The 17,157-nt window shown below is 38.8% G+C and overlaps 1 long non-coding RNA gene across 4 annotated transcripts in view; it reads left to right on the top strand.

Moving 5' to 3' along the window:
- Window positions 1–348: 348 nt before the first annotated feature.
- Window positions 349–17,157, top strand: part of LOC133648368 (uncharacterized) — a 326,771-nt gene continuing 309,962 nt past the window's right edge. For all 4 annotated transcript variants that reach the window (XR_009825865.1, XR_009825866.1, XR_009825863.1 and 1 more), the window contains exons 1-2: window positions 349–1,016; window positions 1,242–1,310. This is a non-coding gene — a long non-coding RNA (uncharacterized LOC133648368). The remainder of the gene's footprint in view (window positions 1,017–1,241; window positions 1,311–17,157) is intronic.

Here is a 17,157-nt window from a genome sequence, read left to right as displayed (position 1 = left end):
TGAACGTTGCATGGAAATTTCTCTGCCAGTTTCTGCATCCCACAGGGATTCTTCTTTTGTGTGTCTGCACCTGCGCTTCCCACACAAGGTTGCAACATTGTTTGTCAACACCGTCTGCTCTCATTTTCTCGCACATTTGACCCTCTGATGTTCTGTGTACCTACACTCTGTCCTCCTCCTGTGTGTGTGTGTGTGTGTGTGTGTGTGTGTGTGTGTGTGTGTGTGTGTGTGTGTGTGTGTGTGTGTGTGTGTGTGTGTGTGTGGTACACAGAACATCAATTTCCACACTTCTATTAGCCTTGGGTCCAGTGGACCTGGACATCTTATATGTAATAGAAATGTGTAGGGGGGGTGTATGGTGTGTGGTCATTAAATATGTATTTTGATATATATTCTTCACAGAAAATGAGCCAAAGCCAGTGAGTCTGTTTGAAAAATTAATTAATTGTATCATTTTTCTTTTAATAAAAATTGAAAACGGGTCCCACGGACCCGAACACCACACAATAATATTTTAATATTTCAGAATGCGTTTTTTTTGTTTGTTATTGAAGTATTGCGTTTGTGTGAGGTTTATCTCAAGAGTTATTTTTTGTTGATTATTTTATTTTTACCTTTTCCTGTCATGGCATTCCGTAGTTTCCGCCCATCTTTTGTAGCTCCTCCCCTTCCTCCTCACTTCCTGCTTGCGACGCTGCAGTATGTTTAGTCCAAATTGGTGCCGTGCTGTGTGTCGTTTTTTTAACAAAAACGAACGGTTTATTTTTGTCATTCTTGCCGTATATGGTTTACTTTTTATGTACCCTTAAGATATCAAGTGTTTTTGTGTTACTTTAACCGCTATTTTGAGCGCTACAAGTGTTTTGTTCGAGTGACCGTGTTGGCGCGATTTGTTTGAAGCGGTCCTCTGTCATGTCACGTGACCACATTACGCAACCTGTGTCGCGTTGGTAAAAAGTATGTTTCCTATGTGCAGGAAGCAGAGCCGTACAAGGAGTCACCGAGAAGGACTTTATGTGAGTTTTACTTTATTTTCAGGTATGTGTAATACTGTAAATGTGCATGTTGGCTTGCTTTTATGCAACTCCTTCCCCACGCGGTTATTTATTTTGGCCACTAGTCGGCAGTGTTTACTTAGTGCTTCTTATATTGATTCAATGCTGCATAATGATAGTGTGTATTTTCTTAAAAATGTTCAACTTTGACTTGATGCTAAGAAATTATTTTAACTTCATTTTCAGAATAAAAGCTCATGGAAAGAAGTCCATCGTGTGATCGCTGCCGACAAACTCTTCACAAGTCCAGACCCGGTACATAATCTCATTCCACTATAGATTTTTTTTTTAATTCCCTTTATCAGAATAATTGCAATTTTACCCCCAAATATGTTGCATACAAAGCTGAATATGCCGATCATGATGGACGTCTCGATCGATTTTCGTGATATGTAAATCTGGTAGTGGGGTATTAATTTTTTTTATTTTTTAAGGGGGTGTAACAGAGTAGGATTTTAATTTTCACATTCGGGCTTCCAAAAAATATATATTTTTCACTTTTGACTGTCGACAGACTCATCACTAGTCCAGACCTTACGTACATAATTTCATTTCACTATAGATTTTTGAAAAATTCCCTTTATAAGAATTATTGCACGTTTATCCCCAAATACAAGATATGTTGCGTACAACGCTGAATATGCCGATCATGACGGACGTCTCCTTCGATTTTCGTGATGATATGTAAATCTGGTAGTGGGGTATAATTTTATTTTTAAGGTGGTGTAACTGAGTAGAATTTTAATTTTTACATTCGGGCTTCCAAAAATATAAAATGTTTCATCGTATCTGATCCGCCTGTAAAAATTAGTGCGTGTTCATGAATGTTAAGGGCCTCATAAATGCGATCGAAATGGGGGTATAATAATAAACAAAGCAATTTCAATAATAACAAAAAGCGCACTCAAAAGGAGTGAGGAAAAAGAACTAAGGATGCGCACAAAAGGTGTGGAGAAACTGAAAACGCAGTGTTTACTTTTTGCAACTTATTTTGAGTCAATGTTGTATAATGATAGTGTGTATTTCTTAAAAATGTTAAACTTTGACTTGATGCTGGGAAAACAGATCAGTAGAAGGAGTTTGTGATTTTTACTTTATTTTCAGAATAAAACCTGTAAAGAAGTCAATTGTGTGATCGGTGTCGACAAACTCTTCCACTATAGATTAAAAAAAAAAAATCCCTTTTATCAGAATAATTGCAATTTTACCCCCAAATATGTTGCATACAAAGCTGAATAGGCCGATCATGATGGACGTCTCCATCGATTTTCGTGATGATACGTAAATCTGGTAGTGGGGTATAATTTTTTAAAATTTCTTAAGGGGGTGTAACTGAGTCAAATTTAAATTTTCACGTACGGGCTTCCAGAAAATATAACATTTTTCACCGCATCTGATCCGCCTGCAAACATTAGTGCGTGTTCATGAATGTTAAGGGCCTCATAAATGCGATCAAAATGGGGCTATAAAAATAAACAAAGCAATTTCAATAATAACAAAAAGCGCACTCAAAAGGAGTGAGGAACAATAACTAAGGATGCGCACAAAAGGTGTGGAGAAACTGAAAACGCAGTGTTTACTATTCGCATCTTATGTTGAGTCAATGTTGTATAATGATAGTGTGTATTTCTTAAAAGTGTTAAACTTCGACTTGATGCTGAGAAAACAGAGCAGCAGAAGGAGTTTGTGATTTTTACTTTATTTTCAGAATAAAACTTCCTGTAAAGAAGTCAATTGTGTGATCGCTGTCGACTAACTCATCACAAGTCCAGACCCGGTACATAATCTCATTTCACTATAGATTTTTTTTTTTTAAATGCCCTTTATAAAGAATAATTGCAATTTTACCCCCAAATACATATGTTGCGTACAAAGCTGAATATGCCGATCATGATGGACGTCTCCAACGATTTTCATGATGATCCGTAAATCTAGTAGTGGGGGGTAATTAAAAAAAAAAATTAAGGGTGTGTGACTGAGTCAAATTTAAATTTTCATGTTTGGGCTTCCAAAAAATATAACATTTTTCACTTTTGACTGTCGACAGACTCATCACAAGTCCAGACCTAACGTACATAATCTCATTTCACTATAGATTTTTTAAAAATTCCCTTTATAAAGAATTATTGGAAGTTTATCCCCTAATACAAGATATGTTGTGTACAAAGCTGAATATGCCGATCATGACGGACGTCTCCGTCGATTTTCGTGATGATACGTAAATCTGGTAGTGGGGTATAATTTTATTTTTATTTTTAGGGTGGTGTATCTGAGTAGAATTTTAATTTCCACGTCCGGGCTTCCAAAAATATAAAATTTTTCACCGTATCTGATCCGCCTGTAAAAATTAGTGCGTGTTCATGAATGTTAAGGGCCTCAAAAATGCGATCGAAATGGGGGGATAATAATAAACAAAGCAATTTCAATAAAAACAAAAAGTGCACTCAAAAGGAGTGAGGAACAATAACTAAGGATGCGCACAAAATGTGTGGAGAAACTGAAAACGCAGTGTTTACTTTTTGCATCTTACATTGAGCCAATGCTGTATAATGATAGTGTGTATTTCTTAAAAATGTTAAACTTTGACTTGCTGCTGAGAAAACAGAGCAGCAGAAGGAGTTTGTGATTTTTACTTTATTTTCAGAATAAAACTTCCTGTAAAGAAGTCCATTGTGTAATCGCTGTCGACAAACTCATGAAAAGACAATCATTTCACTATAGATTTTTTTTGTAATTCCCTTTATAAAGAATAATTGCAATTTTACCCCCAAATACAGTGTATGTTGCGTAAAAATCAGCATACCAACATTTCATTATTTCAGTGACGTCTAAGTCAATCCTAATAGTACTTAATTTGCATAGGAACATGCCAGCCAAGCAACACAATTTGTATATAAATGTAGCCCGAAATATTACGAATAATTAGTCCGCGCCAAAGGCTGCCAATCCCATTTACGGAAGGGTTCATACAAATGGATTAGTGCGAAAGGGTAAAAATCTCATTAATGGTTTCCCCGGATCTGATTTAGCATTTGTCATTACATTTGGAAGATTGCTGTCTCAAGTAAAAATGTGCCCTTTGCTTTATGTAATAAGTAATATCTATGCAAAGAAGTGTTTTATAGAAGGTTACTGTACTTCCTGCATTAAACATCCTTTATGGAGGGAGTGTAACATAAAAGGGTCCTTTCATGTCCAAATGGAGGGGAGAAGAAGGACATTTTCTCGCATTTAGCACAGCTTTGGCGTGTGAATAATAACATTTCTTAGTTGGGGATTATGCTTCACTATGGGGTCCTTTTGTGATGGCTCTCAGCTTGCAGTTAGCAAAGATCACTTTCCCCAGCAAAAAAAACAAAACAAGTTCTCTATGTTATCGTGCTTGAGCAGTGTTGGGATCTCACCGGAGATTTGAGCGGTACAAGTTGTATTCGAGATGATATGCAGTAATCAGGTCCTCCGAGTCCTTCTGTCTGACTCTTCCCTCCTTTTCTTGTCTTTGACCGAACAGACGCTGCTGCTGGTGCACTCCAGTTAGCCAATGTTTGAGCGTTGCGTCACACAGTTAAGCTCCGGGGGAACTGGGAGCAGAAAGCCCGCTGCCTCAGATTTGTCACTGCGGCCAGCTTGATTGTTGTTATGCACAGATCAAATGCTGGTTGACCAAACGAGGACACAGCTACTCTATGGACGTTCATTTGTGTCTGTATTACAAAGGCTCTTTTTTTAACACAGAATTTATGTAACAGAATTTGTTTGCTTTTGAATCTTGTGAACTGTTTATATATATATTTTTTTAACATCAATTTATGCTGACAATTTTTTATATATATATATATATAAGGGGTGTGGGAAAAAATCAATTTGAATCGCGATTCTCACGTTGTGCAATTCAGAATCGATTCTCATTTAAAAAAAATCTATTTATTTATTTATTTATTTTTTATTTAAAACATTTTATTTTTGTTTATTTTTTAATTAATCAATCCAACAAAACAATACACAGCAATACCATAACAATGCAATCCAATTCCAAAACCAACCCGACCCAGCAACACTCAGAACTGCAATAAACAGAGCAATTGAGAGGAGACACAGACACGACACACAACAAACCAAAAGTAGTGAAACAAAAATGAATATTATCAACAACAGTATCAATATTAGTTACAATTTCAACATAGCAGTGATTAAAAATCCCTCATTGACATTATCATTAGACATTTATAAAAAAAAAAAAAAAAAAGAACAATAGTGTCACAGTGGCTTACACTTGCATCGCATCTCATAAGCTTGACAACACACTGTGTCCAATATTTTCACAAAGATAAAATAAGTCATATTTTTGGTTCATTTAATAGTTAAAACAAATTTACATTATTGCAATCAGTTGATAAAAAATTGTCCTTTACAATTATAAAAGCTTTTTACAAAAATCTACTACTCTGCTTGCATGTCAGCAGACTGGGGTTGATCCTGCTAAAATCCTATGTATGGAATGAATAGAGAATCCTTTTGAATCGGGAAAATATCGTTTTTGAATCGAGAATCGTGTTGAATTGAAAAAAAAATTGATTTTGAATCGAATTGTGACCCCAAGAATCGATATTGAATCGAATCGTGGGACACCCAAAGATTCACAGCCCTAATATATATATATATATATATATATATATACAGTATATATATATATATATATATATATATATATATATATATATATATATATATATATATATATATATATATATATACTGTATATATATATATATTTTTTTTTTTAATTTACTTTCCCTAAATATCTAAAAGTATTCATATTCTCTTCATGTCCTATTATGCTCCTTCCAGTGCTGTTTTTAGTTTGTATCCAATCAGAATTCAGCTAGCTTATGTTGCCATGCTGTACGAAATCCTCCCGGGGCCTTCAGAATCAATAATGCGAGCGTCTGTGCACTGTAAGTGAACGGGCACATACAGTTGATAGATAATTGCGATAGCCAATCACATCACAAGTTGTTGTCTGTAAGGCCTCCTAGCTGGCCTCACGTTGATCGTGACATTTACGCGTCCTGTGATTAGATACTCACTGGTTTGAGCCGCGGCAGAGCCACACTTGGGTCCGTTAGCGGATGAATTTGAGAACACATACAGTTGATAGACAGTTGCGATAGCCAATCAGATCACAAGTGTACATACCATAAGAAGCTTTTATGGTGTCCTTGTTCTGATGATTAACTTGTATGACGACTGTATTATGCTGATAGTATATATTTGTACCATGAATTGATTAGCGTGGACCCCGACATAAACAAGTTGAAAAACTTATTTGGGTGTTACCATTTAGTGGTCAATTGTACGGAATATGTACTGTAGTGTGTAAACTGTACTGTTTCATATAATGTATTCTCTTCCTTTGCAATCTACTAATACAAGTTTCAATCAATCAAGTTGTTGACGGTAGCCGATCTAGGTGGCCTGACGTTTACAAGACTGTGATTGGATACTCACTTGTCATTCCAAAGTGAGTATCCAATCACAAGTTACAATTTACTAAAAGTAGGAAGTGTTGCGCCGTAGCCATACTAGGCTATCCGAGAACTCACCGGTGCTCACTTTCTTAACTCACAAAGAAGGAGAACAAAACGTTTATTAGGTGGCAGATATATATTTGCAAGGCTATTTTCAAGAAGGATATTTAAAAAGAAACTACATCTTGTGAGACGATGTCGGCCAACCCCGGAAGCTAGCTCACCTGTCCCGGCGATGAAATGGGAAAATGCCCGCCACTTCCATTCGAATCAACCGACTACGAGCGGTACCACTAACTTATACGGTGTTGAATGGGTGCTGCAAATTGTGGGTTCAAATTTTTTTTATTTTTTTTTTCGTCACGTTTAATGTTTTTTTAAATTTTACTTTTGACAGTACCGCATAACATATGTTTTAATTGCTGATGCGGGTTTATAGATTTTTAAATGTGCCAGAAAATAGCCTGTTTTGTACACTGTTGAGGTGGTTCAATACTCAGTAGTGCGTAAATGTGTTCCTGTATAGTATTTCTACAGCAATGGTCTTGTGGTGACATAAATTATGGTATTTTGAGAGGTAATCATTGAAGTCGGACATCACTGAAAGCCTAGGTGGGAAACGCACGGCCCGCCACTGGCAAAATGCGTGTTTAAAAACTAGGGTTGTCCCGATACCAATATTTTGGTATCAGTACGTCTGACTTCTGGCAACATGTGTGTTCCTACTTCCGGAATCAAACACACGCGTGTATTGTACTCATGGCAGACTTGGTAACAGACAACGAAAACGATTATTTTTGGACAAATGAGGATTCACAACCTTATAATTTTGAAGCTAAATATACTGCTGCTTATAGAAGTGAGCATGAAGGAAGAGTGAGACGGAGTAGACAGAAGTCGAGAGAGTGAAGTGAAAGTGATTTTGATGAAGTATGGAACTTGGAGACAAGCTATTTCGACATAAACGGATTGCTAACCCAAAATCAACAAGAAATGTCTTGACCAGACGCACTGTCCATCGAGTGAGTCACTTTAATATCGATCATGATACACGCAGCACATCATGTGTTGTTACAACTACAGTACATACACTGTCAGGCTAGCTGTGTACAAACAACACATTAAATAATACTTAACAGATACTGTAATATGATTGTTCATGTTTTTTAGACAGTGCAGATTGGTGTTCTATCGCAGTGTTGTGCATTACAAACTCAAACACGTCTTGTGTTGTCGTAGAAGCTAGCTTATCTCTTGCCGTAGTTAGCTTTTATGGCTAATACCGTAGCACGCCGATGTGTTACTACAATAGAAAAAGAGTTCCTCAGTGTTCAGTCTTACACTAACAATGTCGCTAGGTTATTATACAGGTTACGGAACGTAAATGAAGTTTTGACATTTTTTTTAATGCATTTTGAAAGTGATTTAGAGGTAAAATTGATTGCTCCCGTTAGCTGCACTGCTAGCCACCAAAAACAAGCCAATCTTTATATGTTAGAAAGCGAAAAACACAAAAATCCTTTGGTCTTCTTGTCCCTCATAATTATTGTGAACGATTCCAAAAGAAGTGCAGTTACTTTAGTATGGTAAAATTAAAAAAACACAGTGTTCTGCTCCCCATAAGGAAGAAAATAAGTAGCTCACAACATGACTGACATTATGCAATGCTGATGCTGCTGCTTTCTACTTCTTTTATTTGATGCTTTTGAAAATGCCCTACCATTATTTGTAAAAACAGAGCAATAGATTACTGGGTTGCAGCCACTGTCTTTCAGAAGGAACACTTTTCTCAAGATTTAAACGATTCAACATCATCAAAGTGGACTTTTCATGTTATCTGGCCGACAACACCTACTTACTGTATACGCGTGTACAAAAGAATGTACTTTACATCTGGATGGGTCCACAGATCAAGCATTAAAGCATGTGATACGTGACTTGCATAACAAAGGTTTTCTTCAAACACATGGCTGTTCATGTGAGGTCTTGTTAGCATCCACAGTTTGCATGTTAATGCCAACAGTCCCCGCAGGAAGTACATCCTCTGCTGGGCCTTCTTGATGAGGGAGCTGATGGTCGGCTCCCACTTGAGGTCCTGGGTGATGGCGGTGCACAGGAAACGGAAGGAGTCCAAAATGGAGACGGGGGTGGGAGAGTCCATCAGGGTGAGGGAGGATGGTGGGGCTGTGACTTTCCTGAAGTCCATGATCATCTCCACTGTTTTCTGGGCATTCAGCTCTAGGTTGTTGAGGCTGCAACAGGACGCCAGCCGGTCCACCTCTCTCCTGTAGACGGACTCATCGCCATCCGAGATGAGCCCGATGAGGGTGGTGTCGTCCGCAAACTTGAGCAAACAAACAAAGAAGACGCTGTCGAAGGTGAGACACGTAGGTAAGACCGCCCACAAAACTGTGCATCCTGAACAGACGCTCAGAAAGCTACTTGAAAATGGTCTGTAAAACATCATCTATGCAACATTTTGACCAAAGAACCACCATTACATGTTATGTAGACCACAAGATAGTGTTTTACATTTAGAAAAAAATCATAATATGACCCCTTTAAAGGCCTACTGAAACCCACTACTACCGACCACGCAGTCTGATAGTTTATCTATCAAAGATGAAATCTTAACATTGCAACACATGCCAATACGGCCGGATTAACTTATAAATTGCAATTTTAAATTTCCCGCCACACTTCCAGTTGAAAACGTCTAGATATGATGACGTATGCGCGTGACTGAATCAGTTGATGCGGAAGTATTGGCACCCCATTGAATACAATACTAAAAAGCTCTGTTTTCATTTCAAAATTCCACAGTATTCTGGACATCTGTGTTGGTGAATCTTTTGCAATTTGTTTAATGAACAATGGAGAGACTGCAAAGAAGAAAGTTGTAGGTGGGATCGGTGTATTAGCGGCAGACTACAGCAACACAACCAGGAAGACAGAGATGGATAGCAGACGCGTTAGCCGCCGAACTCACCTTAACTTCCTCCGTCTCGCCGACCGCATCTGTGATCGGGTGAAGTCCTTCGTCGCACCGTCGATCGCTGGAACGCAGGTGAGCACGGGTGTTGATGAGCAGATGAGGGCTGGCTGGCGTAGGTGGATAGCTAATGTTTTTAGCATAGCTCTCTGATGTCCGGTTGCTAAGTTAGCTTCAATGGCGTCGTTAGCAAAAGCATTGTTAACCTTTGCCAGGCTGGAAAGCATTAACCGTGTAGTTACATGTCCATGGTTTAATAGTATTGTTGATCTTCTGTCTATCCTTCTAGTCAGGGATTTATTTATTTTGTTTCTATATGCAGTTAAGCACGATGCTATCACGTTAGCTCCGTAGCTAAAGTGTTTCGTCGATGTATTGTCGTGGAGATAAAAGTCACTGTGAACTTCCGTTTCGCGTTCTCGACTCTCATTTTCAAGAGGATATAGTATCCGAGGTGGTTTGAAATACAAATCCGCAATCCACAATAGAAAAAGTAGAGTGTGGAATCCAATGAGCCAGCTTGTACCTAAGTTACGGTCAAAGCGAAAAAAGATATGTCTTGCACTGCATTCTAGTACTTCACTCGAACGTTCCTCATCCGCAAATCTTTCATCCTCGCTCAAATTAATGGGGTAATCGTCGCTTTCACGGTCCGAATCGCTCTAGCTGCGTTGAAAACAATAGGAAAATGTGAGGAGCCTTTCAATTGACTACGTCACGCTACTTCCGGTAGGGGCAAGGCTTTTTTGTATCAGATACCAAAAGTTGCGATCTTTATCGTTGTTGTTCTCTACTAAATACTTTCAGCAAAAATATGGCAATATCGCAAAATGATCAAGTATGACACATAGAATGGATCTGCTATCCCCGTTTAAATAAAAAAAAATCATTTCAGTAGGCCTTTAATGCGCCTTATACTCCGGTGCGCCTTTTGTATGAAAAAAGACCTGAATAGACCCGCTCATCGGCAGTGCACCTTTTAATCCGGTGCGCCCTATGGTCGGAAAAATACTGTGAGTTATGCATAGCAATGTATTGTCTGCACTGCGGCAGATGACGTTGCTCAACATGCCGCACGTGAGACTGGAAGAGGCACTGCATGCATCCTGCTGGCAAAGTCTGTTGGGCTCCGCCGTCTCCATGCTGCGCTGCGACACTCTCCAGCCACGCAGCGCAGGAGGGTTAAAACAAAAGGTGACATTCACGTCTATGTGCTCGTCCTCCCACTTGACGAGCATTCCTCCTCAGGCCATCTGATGTTTTTGATACGATGCACAAAATCCGCAGTCAGTCACCATCAAGGCCTTCCTTCACTCGCAGCGTAGTCGCCAACCTGATTTGTATTCATCCTCCAAACTCCATTCTATGGCGAAAAACACGGATTAAATAATTCAATAGCTCTGCAAGTCCAACAGAGGTATCAAGCGGGCAGGCACCATCCTCGGGATGAATTTGAAGGAAAGGCTTTTCTACCAAGCTATAGGCTATGTAACAAAAGACTACTAGAGACTCTTGCCGGGACGCGAGTAAGACAAGAACCGATCTTTTTGAAGTTGTATCTGCATGGACGCCTTTAACGCCGTGCTATAGCAGCATAAGAACGCTCCAATGTACCGTGGGCGATCCTCGTGGCAAAACGCTTTGTGGGTTTTGTAGCCGTGTGATGCCGATCGCCTGGGGTTACGCAAGAAGCGCAATGTTCTAAAAGTTTATTAAATCAACCCTGGTGTGTCTCTGCTCAGATCTCATCTGTAGGCAATTATATAGTCGCCTACAGCGGAAACATGGTGGCGGTATATTTGTATAAAGAGATATATAATTATATATATATATATTTTTTTTTTTGCGATAAAACAGCGTTGCACTTGCCATCAATGTACCTCGGAACTTTAATTTTCCCATCACGTTGCTGTCATTTCATTGCAGTCGTCACATCTATACTGTCGAGGGAGACGTCACTTTAGAGGTGCAAAGTAGCTCACCTCGCCTTCCTCTTTCTTTTCATTTTTCTCTCGCTTGAAGAATTTCAAGCGATTTTTAAATGATAAAAGTCACCGCTTATGCTCGTACTGTAAAGGAAATCCCGTATTTCTTGCTGTGGTCATGCCTGTTGATACTTGTTCCTGCACTGTCAAACAGTATTATTTCACAGTAAAATACTGTAATCAAAAATTATTATATGCTTATGTCTCAGCAGTAAAAGACTGTTATCATAGTCCCCTGCAATATCACAACAAATTACCGTATTTTTCGGACCATAGGGCGCATTGGATTAAAAGGTGCACTGCCGATGATCGGGTCTATTCAGGTCTATTTTCATACAAAAGGCGCACCGGATCATAATGCGCGTTAAAGGGGTCATTGTGGAAGCTCTCTTCCAGTTGGTACACCTGACCACCAAGCATTTCTAGGTACGCCCGTTTCATTGTTTACAAGACAGTTTTTATTCTTCAAAACAAGTCTTTGGTGCTTTTCAGCAGTCGTCTTTTGGTCGTCTGTCCTCCTGGCCGCTGCTTATACAGAACGACAGGTGATTAGATAACAAGGCCCAGGTGGGCCATCTACGCACCTGTCGCTGACTTCGAGGCCGGTTCTGGCACACCCCGCCTCGATGCAGGCCACGCCCCCCTCCACAGTCATATTATGATATTTTTCTAAATTTAAAACTATCTTGTGGTCTACATAACATGTAATGGTGGTTCTTTGGTGAAAATGTTGCATAGATGATGTTATACAGACCATTTTCAAGTTGCTTTCTGAGCGTCTCTTTAGGAATGCGCCATTTTGTGGGCGGTCTTACCTATGCGGCTCACCTTCTCCCCGTCATCTTTGTTGTAGCGGTGTAGCGTGCAAGGACGGGAGTGGAAGAAGTGTCAAAAGATGGGGCTAACTGTTTAAATGACAGTCAGACTTTACTTCAATCAATAACGGCGTAGCATCTTCTCATCCGTGGCTCAATAATGCGACATCCACGCCGGAAATGTTTCCCGTGAAAAACCGTCCGACCGGAGCCCTCTAACAACTAAAGTTCCGTGGGTGAATTATCTAAACCCACTTCAGTTTTTAGCGCTTTGATAGCTCGTCTACTGACAGATATAAGTTAGAACTTTACACTACTTTATATTAGAAATGGCAACAGCGGAGGATGAATGCCACATAAGAAGATAGAGAAAAAGAAGAAGCTTATGACTACGGTGTCGGCACGGACTACAATGGCGGATGTGCGCACATTTTCGGGACTTATGCAGATCCCAAATACACATCAGCAGGTACCAGAAGGTAAGAAAAGTTGCTTTTGCATAATATTGTGAAACAAAACGCCGGGTAATATGTCTGCTAATAGGTGCCATTTTGCGGTCCTTATACATGCACCTTAAAAATACTCGTATGTTTAATGCGCCGACAATCCATCAAGTTTCATAGCTTACCGAAGTTGTACTAAAAAACATTTTGACGGATTTTTGATTGCCGTGTGTAAAGTTCTATATTCTTAATGGAACATTTAAAGTTTTGGTGTTGTTTACTGGCGTCCTCTTGCAGTTTACATGTATCTATTATGTATGACTGCCATCTACTAGTCACACTTTATCATTACACCATGGACAAAATAAAATTGCTTCGAGGTCGGTAAGCACAACCAGAATTATGCCGTACATTAGGCGCACCGGGTTATAAGGCACACTGTCGCTTTTTGAGAAAATGAAAGGATTTTAAGTAGAGATGTCCGATAATATCGAATTGCCGATATTATCGGCCGATAAATGCATTAAAATGTAATATCAGAAATTATCGGTTTCAAAAGTAAAATATATGACTTTTTAAAACGCAGCTGTGTGGAGTGGTACACGGACGTAGGGAGAAGTACAGAGCGCCAATAAACCTTAAGGGCACTGCCTTTGCGTGCCGGCCCAATCACATAATATCTACGGCTTTTTGCACACACAAGTGAATGCAAAGCATATTTGGTCAACAGCTATACAGGTCACACTGAGGGTGACCGTATAAACAACTTTAACACTGTTACAAATATGCGCCAAACTGTGAACCCACACCAAACAAGAATGACAAACACATTTCGGGAGAACACCCGCACTGTAACACAACATAAACACAACAGAAGAAATACCCAGAACCCCTTGCAGCACTAACTCTTCCAATATACACCCCCCCGCCCCCCAACCCAGCCCAACCCCAACCTCCTCATGTCCCAAATTCCAAGCTGCTGTTTTGAGGCATGCTAAAAAAAATAATGCACTTTGTGACTTCAATAATAAATATGGCAGTGCCATGTTGGCATTTTTTTCCATAACTTGAGTTGATTTATTTTGGAAAACCTTGTTACATTGTTTAATGCATCCAGTGGGGCATCACAACAAAATTAGGCATAATAATGTGTTAATTCCACAACTGTATATATCGGTATCAGTTAATATCGGAATCTGTAATTAAGAGTTGGACAATATCGGATATCGGCAAAAAAGCCATTATCGGACATCTCTAATTTTAAGTGAGCCTTTTGAGAAAATTAAAGGATTTTAAGTGTGCCTTATAGTCCGAAAAATACTGTAATACTGCAAATTCAAACTGATTTGTCCGTATAATACACTGCTCACTCTTGTAGAGAAAGTGGCGGTATGCTGTTAAAATAAGAGCGTAATTAACTATAAAAATGTATTTGAAAAGTTACAGCATATGATTGATTGTAACTGTAAAATCAGAAGTGTGAAGTTACAGCTTATACTGTCATTTCCGGGCTATAGAGCGCACCGGTATTTAAGCCGCACCCACCAAGCTTAAGAAGAAATATATTTACATATATTAGGTTCACTGGACCATAAGCCGTGGATATATACCGGTTTATTTACATACCTAATTGTTTCTAAACGGTGACTGTCACACCTTAAAAAAACAGAAGTCATCGTCATGGACCCACAAAACTAGCTCTCCAATCAGCTACACAGAGCCAATAACTCCACGGTGACGTGTTGGTGAATTAATGAAACTGAAACGATACAAAAAGAATGCTATTGTAAGTTAATAATACTAACACAGACACTTGCTAGAATATATTCGCTAATGCTAACAACGTTTGCTTGATTACATTATAATACCACGTACAAATATGCATGAAAACACCCATAGTACCGTATTTTTCGGACTATAAGTCGCAGTTTTTTTCATAGTTTGGCCGGGGGTGCGACTTATACTCAGGAGCGACTTAGGTGTGAAATTATTAACACATTACCGTAAAATATCAAATAATAGCTCATTCACGTAAGAGACTAGACCAGTGGTTCTTAACCTTGTTGGAGGTACCGAACCCCACCAGTTTCATATGCGCATTCACCGAACCCTTCTTCCGTGAAAAATAAAATGTTTTTTTTTTTCAAATTCAAGAAAATATGTTTTTTTTACTGGTGCACAAAATGAACCGTGCATGAACACCACCTTGTTCAAAGAACAAAACCAACACAGTGCATGAACTCACAACAAATTACCACACCTTACACACATTACCATGAAATGATTAACGTGGACCCCGACTAAAACAAGTTGAAAAACTTATTCGGGTGTTACCATTTAGTGGTCAATTGTACGGAATATGTACTGTACTCTGTAAACTGTACTGTTTCATGTAATAAATGCTCTTCCTTTGCAATCTGCTAGTAAAAGTTTCAATCGATCGATCAAACAACCTGCAAATCAGATGGAAAATTAGAGGGAACATTGTTTGGGGGTATCCATGATACGCTGATAGGGAGAAGTTTTTATTTACGCGATAAGTCGGATGTGTCTTTACCTCCGCCGAACCCCTAGGGTTCGATCGAACCCAGGTTAAGAACCACTGGACTAGACGTATAAGATTTCATGGGATTTAGCGATTAGGAGTGACAGATTGTTTGGTAAATGTATAGCATGTTCTATATGTTATAGTTATTTGAATGACTCTTACCATAATATGTTACGTTAACATACCAGGCACGTTTTCAGTTGGTTATTTATGCGTCATATAACGTACACTTATTCAGCCTGTTGTTCACTATTCTTTATTTATTTTAAATTGCCTTTCAAATGTCTATTCTTGGTGTTGGGTTTTATCAAATACATTTCCCCAAAAAATGCGACTTATACTCCAGTGCGACTTATATGTTTTATTCCTTCTTTATTATGCATTTTCGGCCGGTGCGACTTATACTCCGGAGCGACTTATACTCCGAAAAATACGGTAAGTATGAGTTGTTTTAGTTATATTCTAAAACTCACAAAATTTGCTTGGAGTGATGAAGAATCCTTTCGAGCAGAAACACTACGGACCGATATACTTCCGGCACGATACAGAAAGTACATTTTGAATCCGCAACATCTGCAGTGAGTGAACTCGTCCAAAAGATAGTGCCGTAGCACAAACAATACCACACAATTTCAGTGTCTTTGTCGGCATAATATGAAAACCATTTGTTGAATACAAAACATTAGAATAATCACATATTTCAAAAGCCTTAGCGGCTCATGGTTCGGCAAATACGGTACTTGTAACGTTATTGTAAATCGTAAAATTACAGGTGTGCAGTTACAGTAAATTGCTGTTATGATCAGTTACTGTAAATGTTACAGTTGTCCCCTGTAATTTGCTGTGAGTTCACAATGGACATTTTTACAGAGAAGAGTTACAACATCTTTGATATTTAATTGTAAACACTGACATACTGTGGGATAGTGCATTAAATATTTTTTTGTTTTTATCTATGTAGGATTTGGGGCTCAATTCTAACATGCAAACGCTAAATGTTTTACTTGTAAAATTATTTGTTTTGCCCCGAAACTTTGTGTTCGTTTTCCAAAAACAAGTCTTAAGAATGCAAGGTCATTTTCTATTTCGGAGGTGTCAAGAGTAGAAGTTTAGCACTTTCACTTTCACTTTCTATCAGCCACACTTGCTGAAAATAACACTCAGCAAGCTGTCTCTTTGACAAAACGTGTCAATTAGCAACTTTGGGCACACTGCATGACATATGAGCCTCCCATGCTAATCTAACTAACTCTGGATTTGATCCCTGTGTGAAAGCTTTCATACTATCATCCGATTGGATTGCATGTAAAAAACACTTTTAATGACAATTTGGCTGCCCTGTTCCACATTTTCACTGACGAAGGTTGGCGTGTAGTTTTGTCAAAGGACCCATGGTGTTCAGATGACCAAAAATGTCACCAACAAGTTATCTGTGTATATTTTTTGCTCCTTAAAATGAATCTGGCTGTCATTTCCCATAATGTAAACTAGTTTTTGAGTAATGGGTAGATAACTCACATCCTGGTGTAACGCGTACTTGCCAAACTTGAGACCTCCGAATTCGGGAGATGGAGGGTGTAGCGGGGGGTGTATATATTTTCAAGTATTTCTTATATATATATATATATAGTGGGGCAAAAAAATATTTAGTCAGCCACCCATTGATTGTCATTGGGTGGCTGACTAAATACTTTTTTGCCCCACTGTATATACACAGTATATATATCAATAATCCATTCATGAATGAGTATATCCGTTCGTTCACCGTGTTCAATGGAGAAGTCTGATCTA

Source organism: Entelurus aequoreus, linkage group LG04 (genome assembly GCF_033978785.1).
Source record: "Entelurus aequoreus isolate RoL-2023_Sb linkage group LG04, RoL_Eaeq_v1.1, whole genome shotgun sequence".
Lineage (NCBI taxonomy): Eukaryota > Metazoa > Chordata > Actinopteri > Syngnathiformes > Syngnathidae > Entelurus > Entelurus aequoreus.
The sequence above is the reverse complement of the archived record's forward strand: the minus strand, read 5'-3'. Positions and strand labels throughout refer to the sequence as shown.